The 24,479-nt window shown below is 34.8% G+C and overlaps 1 non-coding gene and 1 pseudogene across 1 annotated transcript; one reads left to right on the top strand and one right to left on the bottom strand.

The window, feature by feature from the left end:
* Nucleotides 1–1,142: 1,142 nt before the first annotated feature.
* LOC120182855 lies at nucleotides 1,143–3,963 on the bottom strand (annotated as a pseudogene).
* A 298-nt stretch (nucleotides 3,964–4,261) lies between these two features.
* Nucleotides 4,262–4,333, top strand: TRNAP-AGG. The gene has a single exon. It is a non-coding gene; the product is annotated as a tRNA-Pro (tRNA).
* Nucleotides 4,334–24,479: the final 20,146 nt, after the last annotated feature.

Here is a 24,479-nt window from a genome sequence, read left to right as displayed (position 1 = left end):
ATTTCCCTGATTATTTTGGATTGACCTAAATTTGATGAGTGAATCTTCGAGCACAGATTTTCTGCATACACAAGGACTCGAACTAGACCATTGCATAAGATAGGGGTGAGCAAAACTCGACTCGACTAAAAAAATCATTTTTTCAATTTTGAGTTATTCGAGTTAGCTTGAATTATCAATTTGGTTTTCGAGTTCGAGTTGAGTTAAAATTTTGAAATTTCAAGTTACTCGAAAAACTGAAAATTGACTAAGTATTTTGATAGTTTTACGATTTAGTAACTGATTTATTATTCCTCAATTATTTCTTCATTTTAAGTCCAATTTTTACCAAATTTGAATCACATGCTCATAAACCATCATAGAATACATATGTACCTTTAATTCCTCTTTTTGATAACAAATTTTATATATTTTTAATTTAGTCCCTCAATTTTTCATAATTTTCTTATTTCTTCAATTCATCATTTATTTTAAGTCCATTTTTACCAAATTTGAATCATACGCTCACATACCACAATAGAATACCTATGTAACTTTAATTCTTACTTTTTTTTATTAAAAATGTACTCTCTCTTTTATTTAGTCCCTTAACTTTGTATTTTACTTAGTTTGGTTTTTTACTACAATTGTTTGCAAATTCTTTCTTCCCATCAATTCATCGACTCCTTTATACTTTTATCAATATTTCTTCCTAAAAATACTTTCTTTAAAATATAATATTATGAATATATTTTATACTTTTAGACATTATAATGAGAAAAGAATAATATATATATATATATATTATATGGTTAAAGAAAGTCAAAAAATTGAAACAAATCCTTTCCATAATACTATAAATAATTATAATAAAATTAATATAGAAACTTGAATAACTCAACTCGAATTTCTTTAACTCGACTCGAAAAAAATTCAAATTAAGTTCGAGTCGTAAAATACGACTCATCAACTCGAATAACTTAATTTTTTGACTCGACTCAATCAAATGCTCACCCCTTGCTTAAGCGATATCAAGTGTTTATATCTCACATTGATTAAACACTAACTATTACGAGTGATTAAATATGATCTTTTAATTTACTATCATTAAGTAATAAAAGAAAATGTTTATTCATGTGTGTTTTTGCCATGGTTTGTTGAGTAAAGATCAAAAACTGAATTCAAATTATTCAATCGAAATAAACTTTAATATCAGTTCCATTATCAATGAGGGATTGAACCACAGCTGTGATTTTGCCTTCAAATTTGTCCCTCTCCCTGGGAGTATAAGAAGCAGTGTACACATCGGCTTCTCTCACTCTCCCAGCTAATATCCACCCGATTGCCAAGCAGGCCGGAATGTGTGATCTGGTTCTCAGTACTGCTTTAATGCCTTCCTAGTTTGTGCCTGCAACCGCAACTTGCTTATATGTTTCCCTGTGTGTAAGTGAAGCGGAAACAAAGCGTTTCGAGATGAAGATGTCGAGTGTAAATGGTTCCATATAGGCTTTGGTCCGTTGTTTGAATGAAACACGCTTGTTGGGATTCTTCGACTTTTTCTCCTTCTGGTAAGTGTATGGCCTGCTATTATCATCATCAAGAAAATCCTCTACCCCAAAAAACTTCTTGGTAAACAATGAACCTGTTCAAGAGAAAATGTTCTATAAAGTTACAACTCTGAAGTTACAAGCTAATGAAGCAACACTTGAGCACCATTGAGCATTGCACCTTTGCATCAAACAATGAAAATGCCTCATAAACCTTCTCATGCATTTGAGCTTTCAACAACAAACATGAGAATATAAGGAACTCATGCATATTGGCCAAGAAAAAGAAAAGAAAATTTTGCATGTTTTGCAGATAAACCGGACTATTAGATTTATTTTATTTTATTTATATATCTATATATATACACGTTCAAAAACACAGAGACAATAAATATTGCACGCTACTTCATGAAGTAAACGCTTTTCCCCCCCTGCAGATTGCATCTTAGGCAATATAAGAATTTCATTGCCCTTGACAACACTATTTAGCATAATCGAATAACATGATGATGGGGTTGAGATTCACTGCAGATTCATCAAAAGGAAATAGGATGGAAGGAGTGAAGTAGATAGTTTTCTGGAAAAACAACATCTTCAAACTAGATTTACAGGACTTTCTTTCAATTTAACATATCAAATAAATGAAGAAGAAAGACCAGCTTATATACACACTCTCAGTCATATTTTCAGTTTCCTCTTGACCATTTTCAGACCCCCAATGGAGGCCAAAGTTGTACATTATGTTTGCCAAATGATCATTGCTACAATAAGTTTGGGCAACATAAAAAGGCAAGAAATTTGGGCAAAAATAAAAACATGATTGCAATGGATTCTGCTGTATAATAGTAATTAACTTGCAAGTTGATTCTGAAGCAATAAATGGTTATAGACTTATAGGTGTTTAAAGTTGAAAAACCAAGATTTCATAAAGAACATGAGAACTCTCAGCTCACTGACATTTCGGAGATAATCAGCTAACTCAGGGTTCAAGAGGCATTTCAGCCCCAACTACAACTCGTCAATTCTTCCACTTAGTTTCACCCAAAGCTTCATCCTGGTCGTCAACTAGGACCAAGTCCACAAGTAGCCCCCCAATTGCCTTATTAAAGCTTGCTTCATTTACTGCTTCAGTGAGTTCCCTTGACCAAACCACTGGCTCATTCTTCAACAGGCACAAGATAAGAGCCCAGGGCCCCTCCACTGCCCGGGAGCAAAAAGTTTCATGTTTATTTCACTTTAGGGTTCTTTCCACCCTTATCTTATGGTACTACCTTGCTATCAGTCACCAAAGAAGAGAGACGTGTACATAATTTTATATTAAGGACGAACTTATAATATTTTAGGGTAAACCTACAAAATTTTAGGGTGTGTTTGGTTCACGGAATGTAAGATTACCAGTGGGAATAAAAGATTACCAGGAAATAAGATTACTGAGAATGTTGTATTTTGTGTTTGGTTGGTTTAGCAGGAATGTAAGATTACCGTGTTTGGTTAAAGGAATAAAACATTATTGGAATGTATATTTGACCAAATTGTCCTTATTATATATTTGTATAATATTACAAATTGTAAAATATTTATAAATTTTCTTTAAAAAATTAAATTCATAATATTTATATAATTTTTTTTACAAAATTAAAAATATAAAAAAAGTTTAATGAAAGGGTAAAATTTTTTTAACCCTTGAACTTCATATAAAATTTTAATTATAGATTTTTTTTTGTAAACCTAAAATAATTTAAGGATAAATTTATAATTTAACTTTCGTAGAATTTTTATTATTCAATGACAGAAGAAGGATATTTTTGAAAATAAAAATTTAAGGGCATTTTAGTCCAAAATGCCGGTAATGTTACAATACCTAAGGGAAGGGAGGTAATGACATTCCCGGTAATATACCCAAAAAAATCTACTATTGGTAATAAAACATTACCGGGAATGAGATTCCCAACCAACCCAACATGGGAATGTGGGATTCCCATGGGATGGAAATCCCACAATCCTTGAACCAAACACCCCTTATAGACAAAAACATATTATCATTAGAAAATACAAAGAAAATTTCTAAAATATACGAGCACGGCCCCTTGGTTTCTTGTCATATTTGTCATGTTCCAATGCACTTTGTTTCTTGTAAGATCAAACATTGAACACAAGCTAAGGACAGCAATGGCTAATGGGTTTGGTTTAGATTGGCAAATCTCAAAAGAGAATCAAATTGGGTATCCATGAAAACTGAAAAAGAAAAACCAACTTGTCCAGCATGAAAAGAACTCGTGGGCAAGTATAAGCAAGGCGAAAGAAGTTTATCACCAGAATCTGAAACTACCCTTCTGCACAAAACCTTCCTAATTACTTGCTTCAACATCTTACAGACAACACCCTGAAAATCAGAAATAAAATGTAACTTAGCAGAGCGTAGGAAAGAAGCATTATATCGAACAGTTAAAGTGCATTGTTAAAAATGGAGTGAAAGGCATCGAAACGAGTCTAGCACGAAATGGGACAAAAAATGAAAAATTATAGTCGATTTTGAAGTAAAATTGAAAGGTATTTATGGTAGAATAAATGAAAATGGAGATCAGGAACTAGAGAGACAAGAGAGGTAAACCTGGTGAAATTGACAGACAATTGGGAACAAACTACGAAAGCTAAAGAAAGCCAAGCAGAGACAGTGCAACATAGTTTAGAATAAACAGAATATGTAAATTCGTATGAAAGAATGAGAGCAAAAAGGGCATTTGGTCTAGTGGTATGATTCTCGCTTAGGGTGCGAGAGGTCCTGAGTTCAATTCTCGGAATGCCCCACTTTATTTTTTTCATTTAATTCTGACTGTTAGCGTCCCTAGATAACAGATAATTTTTTTTAAATATATTTATGCTGATTTAGATTAAGAGTATTATAAAAAAATGTGTTAATCCAGTCTCATCAGGTTCTGAATGGTAAGAGCAGGGATTCAAATCGCGGTCGCGGTCATGTTTTCGGTCATGTCATGTTTACCGCGATTGCGGCCATAGCAAGCACTATTGCAGGTATATTGGAAGGCAGCGCTACCGCTATTTAAAACTCTGGGTAAGAGTGTAATCCAATACATCATAACTCTTTGAGGTGCTGCAAAACCATATCAACAACACTGCCAGTATATTGTAGCCCTAACTCTCCAGTGTATTAGCAAGTAATTTTGAGGAAAAATAACACAGATCATCATCACACCATAGGATTCTTGGTTGAGATTGACTGTAGGAACTTTAGTTGCTTGTACACGGACGAGGCTGTCGAATACCAAAATCAATGTCGAAAATGACTATTCGAGCACCAAATGCCAATGCTCTTCCGGCACCATGTAAGCTACCTTTTAGAGCATCCTCGATTCAAGTTATTGCACGGCTTCGCAATCAGTATTATAACCGATCAGTTTCCCATCAGAAGGCCTCCTTATAGTAGTACACTTTTGACCAATCTACAAGAAAATCTTGCACAAGTAAGCAAAATCGAAAACCTGCATTTGTATAATTATAGTCAACCTTTGCAAGTGGATGAACCTCATCACAGAACTCAACTACAGCTTCCTTGTATCGAAACGCATTTCATTGAAATAACAAAAGTTCGAAGCTACATTACGGACAGTCATGGAAAACAAACCTTGCTACATATTCCCAAAGATGAAAACAAGGTTGAGCAATGAAGCTATTGATCAAAGAAACATGAAATGTGACAATATGTTGCAATGCAACCATAGGCTAAGAAGCCACCAAATTTTGTACACAACAGTTGGCCTATGCGACCCCTTTCCCCTACAGGCTACGAACTAGAATCTTATAACGTTATACCTCAGGAACAACAGATACGTCTCCGAACATGTTCGAAGGGAAAGGCCATAGAATTAGAGACATGCTAAACAACGGCTCCGAACATGTTCAAAGTGAAATACCGTAGAGTTCGAGTTTCTTACTTGCCAGTGAGAAAGCAAATGAAAAATCCTTGCTATCTCGGTAATATCAGTTACATTATCAACCACTTTGATGATATTGGCTCCGGTAACTCGCATGGTGGAAGCAAGATCGCTTAACTATTCTTTCGAAGGGTTTGTATCGGTAATGTGACTTGAAACAATAAATTTTGTAGTTCTACTTCTTAACTTTCAAGGGATCAAATTGGTCATTCAAAATCGCCCACGGCCTTGTTATCCAAGGTTCATTTTTCTTACATGATGACATTTGTGTCCTACACTAATTTTGACTGTACGAGTCTCATTTCGAGTCCGAGTAGCATAGCCTGTGACAGTTCATCAAATATTTGAATATGGAAAATGAATGGAAATGTTATTTAAGCTAGTAAACTAGCAAAAGAATAGTAGAAATTAAATAACCAAATTGCATAAAGATTGAAAGAAACTGGCAAGATACAGCATAAGATGCAATAATCAAGAGATGGAATGGTTTGCATACAAAAATTTAAAAGGATAGCTTGAGTTCAAAATCTATATAATCAGCTCCCATTTCTGCAGCTAAACGAAGTCCTTCTAGTCATAGGTCTGAACAAAAGGCCTCATCTTCGATTTTTTTTTAAATATATATTTTGATATTTCTATCCAAATATAACTAAAATATGTATGTGGATTATGGATATATCAACTTACTGAAAATGCACCTACTGTTATCCTAAATTGCTATACATTGTCATAGCTTAAGGTCTGCTACACGTTCTTATACTGTACAAAAAATTTATTTTAGTCCCCTCTATTATAAAACCTACACATTTTAGTAGTATATATTTGAAAAAGTAAATATGTTGATTAAAATATTAAAATTATAGTTGGTTCACTTAAAAATTTTGGTTTAAATATTTTTATCAATTTTAAATTTGAACAAATTAATCCCTCTAGAAAAGAGAAAATAATTTTGTTTATATATATTTTGAAAATTGAACCTCCATAAACCCGAATCGGATTGGATGACAAATAAAAAATATGGTAAAGTATATAAGTAGTCCCCAAACTTTTAGGGCGCTTGCAATTTGGTCATCCAACTTTTGAAACTTGCAATACTGTTACCAAACTTTAAGTTTGTTTTCATTTTTGTCTCTATCATTGTCTCTCGTTAGTTGACTCTAACACCATATTACTATCCCCGTTTTCAGCTAAATACAAATATCCTTTAACCCGTATCAGCAACCAACCTATTTTTTCCCCCAAAATTGAAACCGTAAACCCTAGAAATCAAATTTCCCTTTCTCCTATTTGTTTTATCAACAATTGCTAGCAATGGGGAAACCACCAACTACAATTCCAAGATGTTTTTTGCGGAATTTTAGCTACCATATGCACTTGGATGAATAATAGTGTTGGTAGGAGGTTCTTTTGGTGTGTTAACTATGGGTATGCATGGAGAAGAAATTGTAATTTTTTTATTTGGTATGATCCACCATTGAATCCACATTCATGTTATGTTATCGTTAGTTTGCTAAGGAAGATCACAACCATAGAGAGAAGAAGAAGGATTGAGCGAGTGATTAGGGTAATTTGTTAGGGAGTTTTGTTGTTCTTACTTATGTTGGGTTAAGAAAGGATTAAGCAAGGGATTCTTATTTTTCCCCTTATGTTTGTTGGTTCAAATTCATTTTGGGAAGGTTTTGTTGTTTTTGATTATGTTGGGAAAAAGGATTAAGAAAGGAATTTGAAGTTCAACAGGTAATTGAAGTGTTTATGAACATGAATTTGAGGTTTATCAATTTGCCAATGTTTGCTTATGTTTTCTATGTTGTTCATGTTGATTATGAACATGAATTTGAGATTTATTAATTTTCCAATGTTTGCTTATGTTTTCTATGTTGTTGTTGATTATGAATATGAATTACCTATGTAAAAAAATAGTTGGAATAAAAAAATAATACAAAATAAAATATGAAATAACTTCTTTCATCGATTAAACATAAAAAAAGCAAATGGTAACAGTTACATAACAATATATAATGTCGCACCTTCTACCATTTTTTCTACAAATACATCAAAATATGATCATATATCATGATATATGTTTTTGGCATTCATATCATATTGATTAAACCAATACAAAAAAATGACACAAAAAATGACAACCATCAAGAGTCAATTTACCAATGGTTTCAAATTGTTACAAAATATGACAACTAAGAACATCAAATTGTTGTTCAAGTGGTAATATTTTCCTTTCCGCCGACCTTTTGATATTTTTCCTGGGCTCAGTAAATGTGGACTGACTTGAAACCTAGACAGTTGTAGGCCTCCTAAACTGTAATAAGAAATGTATTCATTTTAAGTTGAAGAAAATAATAAAGTAATATTAAGACTAATAAATACTCATAGGGAGTTTTGATACTCTAACAATTGTTGGATATAGAGGCGGAGCCATTGCGGATGGAAAATTTGTTGGTGGAATAGTTGATGGTGCACCAATTGAAAATGATCTATTTGTTGGAGGTTCTGGAGTTGAAGTTGATCGATGTGATGTTGAATGTGTTGGAACAGTTTCAGATGGCCTAGTGGAACTTGTTGGAAGTGTGAGAGGTGCACTTGCTATAGGTGTTGCAAAAATTGGTGTGTTGAGCCTTGAATTGTCTCTCACCTGACCTCTACAGGTCTTTATATTGTTGCTTGCTTTACCACATTTCTTACACTTAATTTCTAGGGCCATTTGCCCCTTACTAGGACCACTTTCTTGTTCATCAACAATCTTTCTTCTTTGTTTGTTAGGCCTACCAGGTGATCTCCTTTGAATTGGAAGAAATATTGGCTCCATTGATGGGATTGGTTCACGCTGATTTGTTCCTCTGATAGGGTAGATAAAATTGCAGTAAAGTTAGATTTGAGTTGACCTATAGTAGCATTTCTCAACATAGTTATCTGACATGTCTTGAATCAATCACTGAGATAGCGTGTGAACATGGGATACCTGTAAGACCTCATTTCCTACAAGAACAATATTTAACTTCTAGATCCACCATATGTTGGTCAGATGAACCAAATAAAACTTCATATCTTGGACCTCAGCATGTGATGGCCAACACCTTAAGATAAAATAAACCAGTATACATAACGTCTTGTCAAATTAAAACACAACAAACTAGTATACATAACAGCTTGTCAAATACCTGACAACTTGCCCAATTAATGTGTCCACCTTCTTTTGAATTTTAGGACACAATAAACCAATATATTTTTGAATAGATTATCTCTTTTTATAAATTTAATGCATAATCTTCGTACAAATAATCTTCATCATGGTCATGATGGACTTGTCCCTTGCCTCAAGAATCATATGAGTTGTTGTTTAACAAAATTATTAAAATGATTAAAATTATAATTCCTTATTGAAACATTCTAGGTAGTTGTTTAATAGGATGTAACAGTTTGATCTTGTGGAAAAATGAGACTTTGACCACATGACATGATCCTTCAACTTTAACCAGTTATGAGCATCCTATGATAACCCTCTCATTTCTACCATTGCTCTCTCAAAATCCCTCACATTGGTTGCCCTTGTTGTTTTCCACAAAGCATCTTTCAATGATTTTCCTTTATAGACCTCAACGTTCTTGAAATTGGAATATAAATATCTAACACAAGTTTTATGTTCAACATTAGGAAATATTCAATAATAGAGTCAACTAGTCCCTGTCAAAATACAATACAAAATTTAAATCAGTCTGAATAAAAATCAGTATATTATACAAAGTCAAAAGTGCTTATACCTTTTGTTTATCAGACATAAATGTCATTTGATGAGAATTAAAAATGTCCAAGTCATCTTCCAGTATTTGTAGGAACCATTTCCAATTATCTCGATTTTCATATTCAATAGAAACTGCTGCTATGGGATAAATACAATCATTTGCATCAATTCTTACAGCAACCAAGATGAAACATTGGTAATAACCCTCCAAACATATGTACAACCTAACAAATAACCTATTATATAACTTGTATATTATGGTTGTATCAGTATTTGAGTGTCTCACTTCTCCTAGGTATTCATAGAGTTTGCTATATTGTTCTTTAAATAAACCTAAGACCTTCTGTACAGTCAATTTTCTAGCCATATAACATTTTGCTAAACACACATAAGTTTTATTAGATTCTCTAATATCTTGTTGAAGTGAGACAATTGAATAATTTGGATCAATCTTAAATTTGGGTAAATATTTTTTGGCAATCCATTTTGCAGACATTAACCTTTCATTTCTTATTCCTCTTTGACAATTATGTACATCCTTAAGTGTCTTAATTTACCATGTGTCTTCATCAAGATCCTTAGATTTCAACTTAGATGCCCATTGTTGAATCTGTAGGGCAAAGATAACGAAAGAACACAAGAATTTTAACGAGGTTTGGCAATGTGCTTACGTCCTCGGTGCCTAGGCGGCGCTAGAAGTTTTATTCAATGTCTCATAGGTTTAGGTTACATCTCTATTTATAATAAAAAACCTGGTACAACCTAACAAATACAATATGGGTTGGGTTACCTTACTTCTTTAACAACTCGAAACATTCAACAAGTCCAAGCAATGCTTGAACTTGTCTGTCGTAACTGGCTTAGTGAACATATCAGCGGCACTCTCATCGGTATGTACCTTCTGAAACAAAACCTCACCAGATGCAACCAACTCTCTGATCTTATGAAACCTTACATCAATATGTTTAGTTCTAGCACGATACACCTGATTCTTAGCCAAGTGAATAGCACTTTGATTATCACAAAGCAACTGAACTCCACCTTGTTGAACACTTAACTCCTTCACTAAAACAGTAAGCCATAAAGCTTCTTTTGCAACTTCAGCCGCTGCCATATATTCAGCTTCAGTTGTAGATAGTCCACAACAGATTGAACAGTAGACTTCCAACAAATATGCCCTCCACCAAGAGTAAACACATACCCAGTCGTAGATCTTCTATTATCCAAGTCACTTGCATAGTCTGAATCCACATATCCTACAACCAAAGGATTATCCCGCTGACTACCAAAAATAATTCCATGTCCCACAGTACCCTTTAAGTACTGAAAAATCCACTTGACTTCTTCCCAATGTTGCTTACCAGGTTTAGACATGTACTTACAAACTTGACTAACAACATGAGCTAAATCAGGACGAGTACATACCATTGCATACATAAAGCAGCCAACAACATTAGAATACGGAACCTTTGCCATATCTTCAGCTTCCTTATATGTCTTCAGGCACTGTTCTGATGAGAGCTTAAAGCGATTCGCCAATGGAGTGCTAACTGGTTTTGCGCTGCTCATCGCAAACCTTTCTAGCATTTTCTCAACATAACCCCGTTGAGATAGCCACAATTTCCTTGAGTCTCTGTCCCTGCAAATTTCCATTCCAAGAGTTTTATTTGCAGCACCTAAATCTTTCATATCAAATTCCTGACTCAATAAGGTTTTCAAACCAATAACATCATCCATGCTCTTCGCAGTAATCAACATATCATCAACATACAATAACAGAAAAATAAAAGAACCATCATCAAGGCTCTTAACACAGACACAACAATCGTACTCACATCGGTTGTAGCCAATCTTGATCATATAGGAGTCAAACGGTTTATACCACTGTCTCGGAGACTGTTTCAACCCGTACAAAGATTTCTTCAATCTGCAAACTAAATGCTCGTTTCCAAGTTGAGTGAAACCTTCAGGCTGTCGCATGTAGATCTTCTCCTCTAAATCACCATACAAAAAAGCAGTTTTAACATCCATCTACTCTAAATGCAAATCCCAACTAGCCACCAATGCAAGTACTGCTCGGATTGAAGTGTGCCTGACCACAGGAGAAAAGATTTCATCATAACCAACTCCTTTCTTCTGTGTAAAACCCTTTGCTACCAAGCGAGCCTTGAACTTCTTCCCCTCTTTTTCTGTTACTGCTGGTTTCTTCTTATACACCCATTTGCAACCAATCGATTTCTTACCCTCAGGAAGGGGAACTAACTCCCATGTACGATTGTGATTCAAAGACTCCATCTCCTCAACCATGGCATCCATCCACTTGTCGTTTTCCTGACTAGTAACGGCATCATGAAAAGTAACCGGATCATCACTATTAACAGTAAGTGCAAAAGAGACCAAGTCTTCAAAACCTAATCTGCTCGGGGGCTTTATATTCGTCTGTCTCACCCTGTCTCTGGCGAGACTATAATCCTACAAATCATCCGTAGCAGAACCACCAGAAGTCGGTTGAGAAGTTTCTGGTTTCTCAACTGGAAACTGCTCGAAATCCAACACGAAATCCACCACCGTGTGTCTTTCTTCTACTGCCCTTATTTTTTACTAGCATGCCCTTATATTTTGAAGTGTGCCTGACCACAAAATCATATTATGAAGTTTCATGACTGAATCTAAGTCACCATGTTGTCTAATTACCTCTTTCAAGACTTTTTTACTAGCAAATAAGAGATTTTTCTTTAAAATAGGGAATGTTATATCTAATTCAATATTAAATTCAGGAAAACTCTTTTTTCTAGTACCACAAAATAAGAATCACTATGCAATGACTCTACCTCATCATCATTACTATCAAAAGAAAAACTATCACAAACAGTATTAGGCACAAACCCTAGGTTCTCTTATACACAACCAGTCATCTTTAGATGCTTCAAAAGCATCATTTTCACTATCCACAAAATCATATTATGAAGTGATGTAAGGCTAACCAGGCTTCTTCAAAAATGGAGAAGTTGGCAACCTTGTTGTTTCCCGATCTAGGAGAGACACCAAATGCTACACTTTGAATTGAAGTAATCTGCACAAAATAAGAAGAATTGATTAAGTAAATGGATAATTAAGAAAATGAAATTGAAATGGAAAAAGGAAATAATTTGAAATGGATAGAAAAGTTATCAAAGATGGTCTGCGGAAGTATTGTTGAAGAATCCTTTAAGAGTTGATGAATTCGGCCTCCAAATGATGTTGCTGGACGTATGCCTTGTTGATGTTTGAAGGATAATTCAAAGATGAAGAAATGGAAAATGGAATTTGGTGATGATATAGGCGTGATATGGTGATGGACTATGGTGATGATATAGGCGTGATAATGGTGATGGAAGATGGTGATGATATAGGCGTGATAATGGTGATGGACAAATTGTATCTTATAAAACTAAGAAGGAACCAATGCTATAAAGGAGCAAAGACCCGTTTCTTATAAGTTTTATAAGGGATGGTATGAAAGGACTTTGACCCATTAGTTATTTAAACTAGGAACCAGAAGTATCAAGGTGAAGGAATGACGCCACAAGCTTTAGAAAGGCTTGCTTAATCGATATAGTTCTAAAAAGAACTTGAAGAGAGAATAATCTCACAAAAGGATTTTAATTATCAAAGGGTTAAGTTTACAAATGAATGCCAAAGCCTATTTATAGATTTGTAAAGGCTTGGCCGATTAAATACATGCCTTTTCGGCAAAGTACATGTCTTAAAACGAAAATAAATGATGCTTGGATGAGGGGAGATGTCTTTGGCCGAATGGTTCCCATAACTCTTCATCTTGGCGCCAACTTGAAACATGATGATGTTTAGGCCGAATAGAGAGAAGCCTTTTCATTTTGGCGCCTAATTCATTCACATGCAAAGCACATGGGTGGTTGGTCATGTGGCACTCACATGGATGGTGTAGAATGCTTAAGGCGTGGACTCCTCCATGGCGTGAAGATAAACAGCAACTTAGGCGTGACTTGGCATCAAACATGTGTCTAGGTGACATGGCATCAATGGGGCAGCAACTAATTATGAAAGGTCACATTTGTGTGAAACAACCTTTCATCATTTGAGCTACTTCCCATGAGTTTAAGCTGAAGTTGAGCTGGCCATAGATGAAGGACATGTGTACAAGTCATAGGACAGCTCATTATGAAAAGGCACTTCTCGGAATGGCAACTCTTCTCGGAAAGGTACGAATTCATAAAATTTGACCTAGACCATATTTGTAGTGCTATATGAGGTGAAGATGATGGTGCAACTCTCCAGCTGAAATGAAGTCTCTAGCTAGCTCAAAAGTCCAGCTCAAGTGAGCTATGAGCTCGGGGGTCAGCTAGCAACTTTTCACCATTTGTTCTTCATGATCTCCCGAGTCATCCTATGTAAGATTTCCTAGCTTATTGACTCCAATTCTAGCTTTAAGTCAGCTCCCATGATATGGCCGAACATGTACCTACAAAAGAAAACATTTATGAGCTAAGTAATATAAGATATAAATATATGGTTCATAACAATAACTTCATACATTCATAATATCATCATCATAACTATAATTATAATGTATGTAAGCTATTATCATAACTATGGTATAAAGAAAGATTAAGTTAAGAAAAATCCCCCTTTGAATATTGAGAAAGGTTAGAGATGCAAGTCTATTTTTGACGCTGAATCGGATCACATCATCCCCCCTTATTTAAAGCAATTTGTCCTCAAATTGAAGGGTGGTTTCTTTTCAACGTTCCTCCATTCCATAGTTGTTGTTTCGTCAGAAATTGGGATCCCTCCTTTAGGCTCTTAAGTGAGATATGCCCATGTAAATTTGCTCTGAATATTTAGGTCCCTTGATATCCCAAAAGTGGTGTTTCTTAATACTCCAATAGACATGATCATTGAATTCTCATAGGTCACGTCCATTGGTTCTTCTAAAGACACATTCTTTGAATGAAAATTGATGTCCTTTTGCTTTTCAATGGTCACATCTTTTGGATTCCCAAAGGTCACGTCTCCTAAATATTCCTTTTGGCAAATGGTGCCTCTTGGTAAATCCTGCAAGTCAAAGAAAAAATCTGCATGTTCAAAGTTAGAATAATCATCTTTAACCTTGCATTTTGTCAATATGCATTCTCGAATCAAACACTTTGAAGAATAAGCACTTGTTTTTGGATCAGTTTCTTCCACGGTTGTTGCTTTTCCTTTCCTCATAGCCTCAATACTCTGTTTCATTCTGACTTGATCATTCTGAACTTATTTAGGCGTTAAAGGAGTTAGGATAATCTTCTTTCCTTTATGGCTGAACGAGTATTGATTGGTAAAACAATCATGAATAGTCCTTTTGACGTATTACCATGGCCTTCCAAGAAGTAGATGGCTAGCGTGCATATGGACAACATCACACATAACCTCATCTTTGTATTTGCCAATGGAAAAAGGAACTATCACCTGTTTGCTAACGTTGAGTTCTCTTCGTTCATTGAGCCACTGCAACTTATATGGATTTGGGTGCTTCATTGTTTTCAAACCAAGCTTTTCCACCATTATTGTACTGGCCACATTAGTACAACTTCCACCGTCTATAATAACAAAACATACCTTTTCATTCACATGGCATCGGGTATGGAATATGTTTTCTCGCTGTGCATTATCTTCCGCAACTTGAAGATTCAAACTTCTTCTAATTACCAAGGCTTCTCCTTGATCAACGGGATCTGCAAGAGTTATTTCTTCATTGACTTCAATGGGTGCCTCTTCTTCTTCTTCAGGTTCTGATTCTATTTCACCATTTCCAAGTAAGAGCATGGTATTCCAGTTAGGACATTGTGTAGCTATATGGCCCCTCCCAAGACATTTAAAGCACCTAATGTCTCTTGAACGTTCAGTAGTTTACTTTCCTTGATTGAGGTCTTTACTTACTTGTTGAGTCTTCAAAGATTCGGCTTGTTCTTTAACAGAAGGAGGAGTAGGTTTCTTTATGTTTGGATTCCATCTTAATGGTGTGGGCGTAACATTGCGAGATGTATGTCTCATCTTCAGTTGTCTTTCAATCTTCATTGCCATTTGCACCATCTCATCTAGTTCGATGTAATGATACAACTCTAAGGTATTGGCAATTTCGGGATTAAGTCCAGCAAGGAATCTTGCCATAGTTGCTTCACGATCCTCCTCAATGTTGACTCGGATCATGGCCACTTCCATCTCTTTGTAGTAGTCCTCCACACTCTTATGGCCTTGTTTAAGATTCTGTAACTTTTGAAACAAGTCACGGTGATAGTGAACAGGAATGAATCGTTTTCTCATAATACCTTTCATTTCAAGCCAAGTTGAGACCGGTCGTTCTCCATTCCTCCTTCGATTAAGGGTAAATTGATCCCACCATATTAAGGTATAGTCTATGAACTCCATGGCTGCCAATCTCACTTTCTTCATCTCGGAATAGTTGTGGCAACTAAAAACATGTTCCACTTTGCTTTCCCATTCAAGATAGGCTTCAGGATCAGTCTTTCCTTGGAATTGAGGAATTTTGATCTTAATGTTGCTCAAATTGTCATCAACAATGGCACGTCTAGGGCCTTGGAATGCTGCTTGTTCACCCTCGTCAAAATTTTCTTGAACATCTTCTTCTGGAGGGGGTGGTTGTTGTTGTCTTCTATTGGCTCCATTATTACGGGTTGGTGGTAGATCATGGTGTTGATCTATCTTTTCATGAAGAGCATCGAACTCTTCACGAAATATTCTCATCATTTCACCAATAAGTGCCTGCATTTGTAAGTTTGATGTTCCTGCATTTCCTCGGGGACTTTGAGACATGGTTAGTGAAATAAAGTAATTTAAAACCTTACCAGCACACTCACAAAAACCTCACGTGATCTCTCCAAGAAAATTCAGATTGCACTCCACTCACTCTCGTGTTTGCACTCGAGGATATGATCTTTGGCTTTTTCTGATCCCCCTTCTGATCTCACCCTCTCGTTTGCCTTTTACCGCTCGATTCTCTCTTGTGGGTCCTTTTTAAGAACTAACTCAAGATTGAGCAAGTTTCTTTAGTTTGTGCGTTGGTTTAGAAATGGTTAGGGTATATGATAAAGGATAGGCTAGAAAAGGTTAAGAAAGATGATAAGGTAATGGAATAAGAAAAGATGAAAGAAAAGGAAATGAAATAGTAAATAAGTGAATATAACTTACAACTCAAGTTGCAACACTTACTATCTTCCTTCACAAGAAACAACAAGGATACCTCCTTCAAGTTTGATGTTGGGCAGATTGTATGGTGCTTCTCTTTGAGTGTATTTTACAACTTAATTCACTTTTCTTTTGCACTCCAAATTTGATGTAGGAGTCTTTTTTTTTCTTTTCTCTTTTCTTTTCTTCTTTCTTGTTGCTTTTTTTTTTGTAGCACTTTGTATGTCAATCCACCAAAGCTCTGATTACCGCTTGATGTAAGGCTAACCAGGCTTCTTCAAAAATGGAGAAGTTGGCAACCTTGTTGTTTCCCGATCTAGGAGAGACACCAAATGCTACACTTTGAATTGAAGTAATCTGCACAAAATAAAAAGAATTGATTAAGTAAATGGATAATTAAGAAAATGAAATTGAAATGGAAAAAGGAAAGAAATAATGAAAAAAGGAAAGAATTTGAAATGGATAGAAAAGTTATCAAAGATGGGTTGCGAAAGTGTTGTTGAAGAATCCTTCAAGAGTTGATGAATTCGGCCTCCAAATGATGTTGCTGGACGTATGTCTTGTTGATGTTTGAAGGATAATTCAAAGATGAAGAAATGGAAAATGGAATTTGGTGATGATATAGGCGTGATATGGTGATGGACTATGGTGATGATATAGGCGTGATAATGGTGATGGAAGATGGTGATGATATAGGCGTGATAATGGTGATGGACAGATTGTATCTTATAAAACTAAGAAGGAACCAATGCTATAAAGGAGCAAAGACCCGTTTCTTATAAGTTTTATAAGGGATGGTATGAAAGGACTTTGACCCACTAGTTATTTAAACTAGGAACCAGAAGTATCAAGGTGAAGGAATGACGCCACAAGATTTAGAAAGGCTTGCTTAATCGATATAGTTCTAAAAAGAACTTGAAGAGAGAATAATCTCACAAAAGGATTTTAATTATCAAAGGGTTAAGTTTACAAATGAATGCCAAAGCCTATTTATAGATTTGTAAAGGCTTGGCCGAATAAATACATGCCTTTTCGGCAAAGTACATGTCTTAAAACGAAAATAAATGATGCTTGGATGAGGGGAGATGTCTTTGGCCGAATGGTTCCCATAACTCTTCATCTTGGCGCCAACTTGAAACATGATGATGTTTAGGCCGAATAGAGAGAAGCCTTTTCATTTTGGCGTCTAATTCATTCACATGCAAAGCACATGGGTGGTTGGTCATGTGGCACTCACATGGATGGTGTAGAATGCTTAAGGCGTGGACTCCTCCATGGCGTGAATATGAACAACAACTTAGGCGTGACTTGGCATCAAATATGTGTCTAGGTGACATGGCATCAATGGGGCAGCAACTAATTATGAAAGGTCACATTTGTGTGAAACAACCTTTCATCATTTGAGCTACTTCCCATGAGTTTGAGATGAAGTTGAGCTGGCCATAGATGAAGGACATTTGTACAAGTCATAGGACAGCTCCTTGTGAAAAGGCACTTCTCGGAATGGCAACTCTTCGCGGAAAGGTACGAATTCATAAAATTCGACCTAGACCATATTTGTAGTGCTCTATGAGGTGAAGATGATGGTGCAACTCTCCAGCTGAAATGAAGTCTCTAGCTAGCTCAAAAGTCCAGCTCAAGTGAACTATGAGCTCGGGGGTCAGCTAGCATCTTTTCACCATTTGTTCTTCATGATCTCCCGAGTCATCCTATGTAAGATTTCCTAGCTTATTGACTCCAATTCTAGCTTTAAGTCAGCTCCCATGATATGGCCGAACATGTACCTACAAAAGAAAACATTTATGAGCTAAGTAATATAAGATATAAATATGTGGTTCATAACAATAACTTCATACATTCATAATATCATCATCATAACTATAATTATAATGTATGTAAGCTATTATCATAACTATGGTATAAAGAAAGATTAAGTTAAGAAAAATCCCCCTTTGAATATTGAGAAAGGTTGGAGATGCAAGTCCATTTTTGACGCTGAATCGGATCACATCATGAAGTTTCATGCTCAAATGGGCAATAATTAGAACCTTCAGAATCTGAAATTTCTTCTACAATGGTTTTTGACAAAGTGAAGTAAAAGAAAACAAAAAGTAAAGTAATTTATAGAAATGAAAAGAAAAACAATATAAGTGGTTCACCACCAATAGCAATATAAGGCCAAAACAATTTATATTAAAACACCCTACATCCTATAGACCACAACTCCATAAAAGTTTCAACAACCATACACTTTAGAAAGCATACACTGATCCACCACCAAATTTAAGTCCCAACACCCAATAACATCAATTTTATCATTTCATATTCAATACACATGCATACACATTGTCCAATACACATGCATACAATATAATATTAAGGGTAAAGTATAAAATTGGGACTGTCCGTGTCCTCTTCCAGTAAACAACAACTTAATATGAAACAAACAATTAAACAACAAATGAATAAAACAATAATAATAAATCCAAAACCAATTGCAATTCCATCAAGTAAATGAAGGTTTCGAATCTTATTGAAATCCCAACATGCAATTTTACACATATTTTTTGGTTTAGAATTCCAAAAATACAGCCAACATCAATTGCAATCCAAACATTTTTTCCATTTCAAACGATTTAAACACGCTACGATAATATATAAAAAAATTACTCACAAAACAAATCATAAAATTTTCAAATATAACAACTAAGCATTTGCCACACTTGAACAAACCTTTAATTGAGTCCATCTCTCTCATTTTAATCCTCCAACAATCGATAATCTAGTTAAACCCTTTTAACTTTTCCCAAATCTAAAATGGCATCGTTTGGGAAATTATGTTTTAATGTTTATTCAGCTAAAAAATGAGGATAGTAACGTGGCGTTAGAGTAAACTAACGGGAGGTAACGACAGGGAAATAAATGAAAATAAACTTAAAGTTCAGTGACGGTATTGTAAGTTTCAAAAGTTGGGTGACCAAATTGCAAACACCTTAAAAGTTCATGGATTATTTATATATTTTACCTTAAAAATATAATATTCGGGTCGATAAAAAATACAACTCTACCAAACCATGCTAATACCTATCTGTCAAAGAAGATAAAAATGTGGGGTGAACATCAACCACCTATCCTCTTTCTCTTCTCTCGCCTCACCTTATAACTATATCATTTATCCTACGATCCAGAGTGATTCATGAATATTCTCATTCTTTGGTATTGTTGAATATCACAGTTAAAGACAGAAAAGAACTCAACAATAAAGGTTTTCGCCATATCCAAAATGCAACTCATAAATTTGTCACAATTTTCTTCAAATAGTATTTCTTTAACACCGAGACAATGTTTTGAATCCTTGGATGATTGCTGACGCATCTCTCATAACATGCTCGTCAAACCTTTATTCGGACCACAAATGAACCTAAAGAAACCACGAGATTAGGATACAAATAATAGCAAAAACAATTTAAAATTTGTGTTCAAAACCAAAGAACCATTAACTGAAGTGAAGCATGTTCAAATATATTGTATTTCACTGGGCTCATTTGGGATTTCTTTGTTTACAACTTCTTTCATATTTCTACAACGGAAAGTCACTTAAGATTACTTAAAGTTTATAAGGGAATCAAACCATGATTAATAAAATTTGAGTGTCCTAAAACATAGTTAATAAATGTTTAGAAAAGGGTAATTAGCAAAAATCAAGTAGGTTACTTTTCGAAACTATTTTTGGGTGGTTCGAAAATAGTCATGGAAAAGATAAATGTTTTTTTTTTGAAAATGAGTCGTCATCGGTCGTTTTGGGCTAGGTATGACCGAATACAAATAGGGTATGCGTTTAAACCCAGATAAAATAAAGTTCAAAAGTCGGTTACGTGTGGAAAAAGTTAAAACACCCCTACAATGTCCAAAAAGTTGGGTACCTTTAAAAATACATGATGTTCATTTTTACAAGAATTGTGAATACGAATTTTAACCTCAAATATGAATGCAATTTTTAATGAAATATAGTGGACCTCGTTTGGAAGCAACAATTAATATTTACACCCATTAAAAACGAGGCCCACATCATTTGAAAAGGATGTCACTCTGTTACATACAACTAAAAAGGTCACAATCCAACTACTTAGAACACTACCACTCTTAACCGACATAACAAAATCACATTGCCTTGGTTTTCCAAATACAAAAACAATTTTCATGAAATGCATTTTAAGAAAAGATCAAGTACTGCACGAAAAGCACACATCATTAATATTCATAAGTTAGAACAAAATAAAAATAAATGAATAACCAGACATGGTAAGTAACAAGGAAAAATTAATTAAATAAACTAGTTAGTGATTTAAACCCAACATAAATAAATATTTGGTTCAAACATGCCCAATTTCAGCAACATACATCAAAATTATTATTCAAATTCTTAATTAAGGCTAAAGGAGAAATAATTATCAAATCACTAAATTATTTCCCTAAAGTCCAATTATGAATAAGAATAATTAATGAGTGTGTCTAAGTCCAATTATGAATAAGAATAATTAATGAGTGTGTCTAAGTGTCTAAATTAATTACTTAAAACCAATTAATAAAGTTTCATGGCATTAATCATTTAGCAAAAAAATCAATCAATAACTTATTAAAAATTTATTAATCGAAAAATATGACCGCAATTAAACCAACTTAATGCCATAAAAAATCTAATTATTTCAATTAATAATTCAATTAAGCGGATTAACATAATTAAAATAATTTTTTAAATTTAAATCAATTTAATCAATTAACAGATTATTAATCAATTGTGGAAGTGAATACAAAAACTAATATCATAAAAAACTAACCAAATCAATTAATTTAATTAATACCTTAATCATCATTTCAATCACGTCATTTCAATCACATTAAATCATGAAATCTTCATACCAATCATGTAAAGAAGAAGTCACGTTCATTACCAATTAATAAACCAAATCAAATCACGATTATTGGTAAAAAAATCAAACTAATTAAACTTGATTAATGTTTTTTTTTAAAGAATGTACTTTGTATTATTAATCATTTACAAAGTACACCACCTCAAGGACCTCGTTAAAATCCCTCCCTAAACCTAATTGGAGAAAAAAGAATATGCCTTGAGATAGTAAGGATCTAGGAACATTGTACACCATTTGTTAAATACTCATACAAGACAATCACAGCCCTACAACATACCAAAGACCTACTCAATCAATTACCCTTCCAAACCTTCCTGCCACTCGCCTATGGAAATGAAGGCAAATACTAGTTACTGGACTAACAAAACAGTACACTTAATAGACAACCAATACCGAACAACACTACAAAATAACCTGCAATACAAATATAGCAAAAAAACTCAAAACATCAACTCATTCTCTACTGACAGCAACCAAGAGTAATGGACTCGGGGCTTCGAACGAAATCTAGAACAAAAGGGATTAACAACGACCATTGATAATTCGCCCATACACCTATTTACAGTAAAACAATATTGAAAATTTGGTCCACCGAAAAAGTGCAACCATTAAACCTTGAGTTGTTTCTACACATCCATATTTTCCAGATTATACCAAAAAACCCAATTGCCATAGAGGTCTAACCTTTTTCCTGATGTTTTGGTTAAACCATACTTGTAGCAACCCTTTAACGTTCATGGGAAACACTATATTTACCTTCCACAAGCAACACCATCTTTGCCACACTTGCCAAACCACATCACAAAACACAAAACATGGTTAACTGTTTCCTTTTCCCGATTGCAGAAAATACAAAGAGTCTGATCGATACAGGGGACGCCTCTCTTTTCCAGCTCTGAGGTTACTAGTATCCGTTGGTGAACAACTTTCCACACAAACACCGAGACTTTAGGAGGGGTAAATTTACACCACACCAATTTCCAAATTGAATCTTCCGCCTACTAACACAAGCCAACTTGGTACAATATATTTTAGGACTATAGATGCCATCATTTGAGCCTAACCATTTTAATCTATCCACACCTTGAACTAAACTTATTGCTCTATTCAAAACTTGGATAAAATCATTCAACAAAGCCCTTTCCCAAGCAAAAAGAGATCTTCTTACTTCAATCTTCCATTCCCAAACTCCAAACACCCAATATCTGAACTCGCTAATCTTACCAGATTTTTTTATTGCCAACCCATATGTTCTAGGAAAAGATGCTTTTAAAGAAAGCAATTCAGTCCACTGATCTGTCCAGAATTCAATATTAGTGCCATTACCCATTATACAACGAACTTCAGAGAGAAAATCAGCCCCAATGGCCACTGTCGGATTGACAATATTACGCCAAACCCATGACGAATTCCTAACATTAACAGTTTTGGAAGAATCGAGTTCTGATCATATTTATACTTTGCAACTACAATATTTCTCCATAAGTTTCCGCCTTCCTCACTAAATCGTCATATCCATTTGTTAAGCAAAGCTCGATTCCGAGAATTCACGTCAAATATACCCAAACCCCCATGCGATTTTGGCCCGCAAATATTATCCCATTTTAATTAATGAATTCATCTCTCGTTCTTGTCATTCCAAACAAAGTTCGCTATACATTTATTAATTTTCTCGGCTATGGACTTCGGAATTTGGAATATGGACATATAGTACACAGGTAAATTGATCAAGACTGATTTAATCAACGTTAACCTTCCCCGAAAGAAAGAAATTTACCTTTCCAGTTGTCCAAACGATTTCTGACTTTATCCAAAATAGGCTGCCACATTGACTTGGAATTCTTTTTGTGACCAAAAGGGAGACCCAAATACATCATTGGAATATCTTTCTAGCCACAGTAGATCGAATCAACCCACCTTTTTACTCTATTTTCATCCACATTGATGCCAAAAATCTTTGTCTTCTTCTTTTTTAGCTTTAGACATGTAGCTACTTCAAAAAAATTTAGTACCCGATTAAGATTCTGAATCAACCTACCTTTTGCTTCCGAAAATACCAGAAGGTCGTCTGCAAATTGAATGTGAGACGCAACAACTCTTCCATCCCCTACTATAATCTCTTCACACAAACAAATATCTCCCGCTTTCTTTATCAACCACTTAGCGCCTCTCCCACAATGTTAAAAAGAAACGACGATAATGGGCAGCCTTGCCTTAGACCCATTTTAATTGAAAAACTAGAAAATGGACAACCATTGACTAACACAGAAATCGAAGGTGTCGATATGTAAACATTTACCCATTTCCTCCATCTTCTCCCGAAGCCAATTTTCTTGAGAATCAGATTCAAAAAATTCCAGTCAACAGTGTCGTACGCTTTACTAAAATCAGCCTTAAACAAAATTGCTTCTTTCTTACTTCTTATCAGCTCGTCAATAACTTTGTTTGCAATTAGAATACAGTCTGTAATCTACTTTCCAGCAATGAAAGCAAACTAATTTTCATCAATCACTTCGTTAATACAACTAGACATCCTCTTAGTCAATACCCGAGTCACAATCTTATGCATGCTGCCCACCAAGGAAATTGGTCTAAATTCTTCAGGATACACTGCATCAGCTTTCTTCGGAATAAAAGCAATAAACGATTTGTTAAACGAAAAATATTCTACTCTACCCCAATAAAAATCGCCCATGAATTTCATAACATCACCTTTAATGACCTTCCAAAATTTCATAAAGAAATTCATGTTGAATCCATTCGGGCCTGGAGCTCTAGCCGTCCGACGACTTAATAGAATGCCAAACCTCTTCTTCTAAAAAAGTGCTTTCGATAATCCTTCTAGTAGCAACGTTTAGTCTCTTGAAAGGAATGTCTAATTTTTTCACTAGCAAAGTCTTCACATCGTTATACCCAAGACTGAAATAATTAACAAAAGCTTGTTGAATACCTTTCTGATTCTTGAAGACTGTGTTTTGAACCTTAAGTTTCGAGATCCGATTAAATCTTCCTCTTGTAGCGGCTGTAATATGAAAAAACTTTGTATTTTTATTGCCTTCTTTGTAACACCTTAGTCTTGATTTTTGTAGCCATTCACGTTCTTCCTTCA

This window comes from Hibiscus syriacus, unplaced genomic scaffold, assembly GCF_006381635.1.
Source record: "Hibiscus syriacus cultivar Baekdansim isolate YM2019G1 unplaced genomic scaffold, ASM638163v2 tig00112738_pilon, whole genome shotgun sequence".
NCBI lineage: Eukaryota > Viridiplantae > Streptophyta > Magnoliopsida > Malvales > Malvaceae > Hibiscus > Hibiscus syriacus.
Note: the sequence above shows the minus strand (reverse complement) of the source record. Positions and strands in the feature narration are given on the sequence as shown.